The following is a 1,135-nucleotide window of genomic DNA, read 5'->3' as shown; positions in this document are numbered from 1 at the left end:
ATAGGACATTATCCATTGTTAGGGAACGGTTGTAATGGTAGTGAGAATGTAGAATTGTCTTTGGAGCGGACCTGGGAGTGGCAAGCATAAGGGACGAAGACGGGGAAACATGTCGGATGCGATCATACCAGCACTAAAGCACCGGATCCCATCAGAACTCCGAAGTTAAGCGTGCTTGGGCGAGAGTAGTACTAGGATGGGTGACCTCCTGGGAAGTCCTCGTGTTGCATTCCTTTTATAATTATTTTTTGCGCCTTGTGACAAACATGTCGCACGTGCGCGATATATATTAATCCCGTTATATTATGTTTGACGTTTGCGATATGTTTAAGCTCGATGCTCATTGCTCGCGCGTCTTGGGGCGGCTTTGTGGCGCGAAGAGCGCGTTCTGAAAGGGGTGGAGAAAACTCGTGTTGCTGCGGTATGGAGGGAGGGGTGGAAACCGTGGAAAACTCGTCTCCATGATTGAGCGGGAGAGTAAGTAGTATAGGACATTATCCATTGTTAGGGAACGGTTGTAATGGTAGTGAGAATGTAGAATCGTCTTTGGAGCGGACCTGGGAGTGGCAAGCATAAGGGACGAAGACGGGGAAACATGTCGGATGCGATCATACCAGCACTAAAGCACCGGATCCCATCAGAACTCCGAAGTTAAGCGTGCTTGGGCGAGAGTAGTACTAGGATGGGTGACCTCCTGGGAAGTCCTGGTGTTGCATTCCTTTTATAATTATTTTTTGCGCCTTGTGACAAACATGTCGCACGTGCGCGATATATATTAATCCCGTTATATTATGTTTGACGTTTGCGATATGTTTAAGCTCGATGCTCATTGCTCGCGCGTCTTGGGGCGGCTTTGTGGCGCGAAGAGCGCGTTCTGAAAGGGGTGGAAAAAACTCGTGTTGCTGCGGTATGGAGGGAGGGGTGGAAACCGTGGAAAACTCGTCTCCGTGATTGAGCGGGAGAGTAAGTAGTATAGGACATTATCCATTGTTAGGGAACGGTTGTAATGGTAGTGAGAATGTAGAATCGTCTTTGGAGCGGACCTGGGAGTGGCAAGCATAAGGGACGAAGACGGGGAAACATGTCGGATGCGATCATACCAGCACTAAAGCACCGGATCCCATCAGAACTCCGA

General features: G+C 49.1%; 2 non-coding genes across 2 annotated transcripts; both read left to right on the top strand.

Moving 5' to 3' along the window:
- Positions 1-114: 114 nt before the first annotated feature.
- Positions 115-233, top strand: LOC123178682 (5S ribosomal RNA). The gene has a single exon (XR_006489772.1). It is a non-coding gene; the product is annotated as a 5S ribosomal RNA (ribosomal RNA).
- A 367-nt stretch (positions 234-600) lies between these two features.
- On the top strand, positions 601-719 carry LOC123178683 (5S ribosomal RNA). The gene has a single exon (XR_006489773.1). It is a non-coding gene; the product is annotated as a 5S ribosomal RNA (ribosomal RNA).
- The last annotated feature ends 416 nt before the right edge of the window (positions 720-1,135 follow it).

Source organism: Triticum aestivum, unplaced genomic scaffold (genome assembly GCF_018294505.1).
Source record: "Triticum aestivum cultivar Chinese Spring unplaced genomic scaffold, IWGSC CS RefSeq v2.1 scaffold32074, whole genome shotgun sequence".
Taxonomy (NCBI): domain Eukaryota; kingdom Viridiplantae; phylum Streptophyta; class Magnoliopsida; order Poales; family Poaceae; genus Triticum; species Triticum aestivum.
This window is presented reverse-complemented; position numbering and strand designations above follow the sequence as displayed.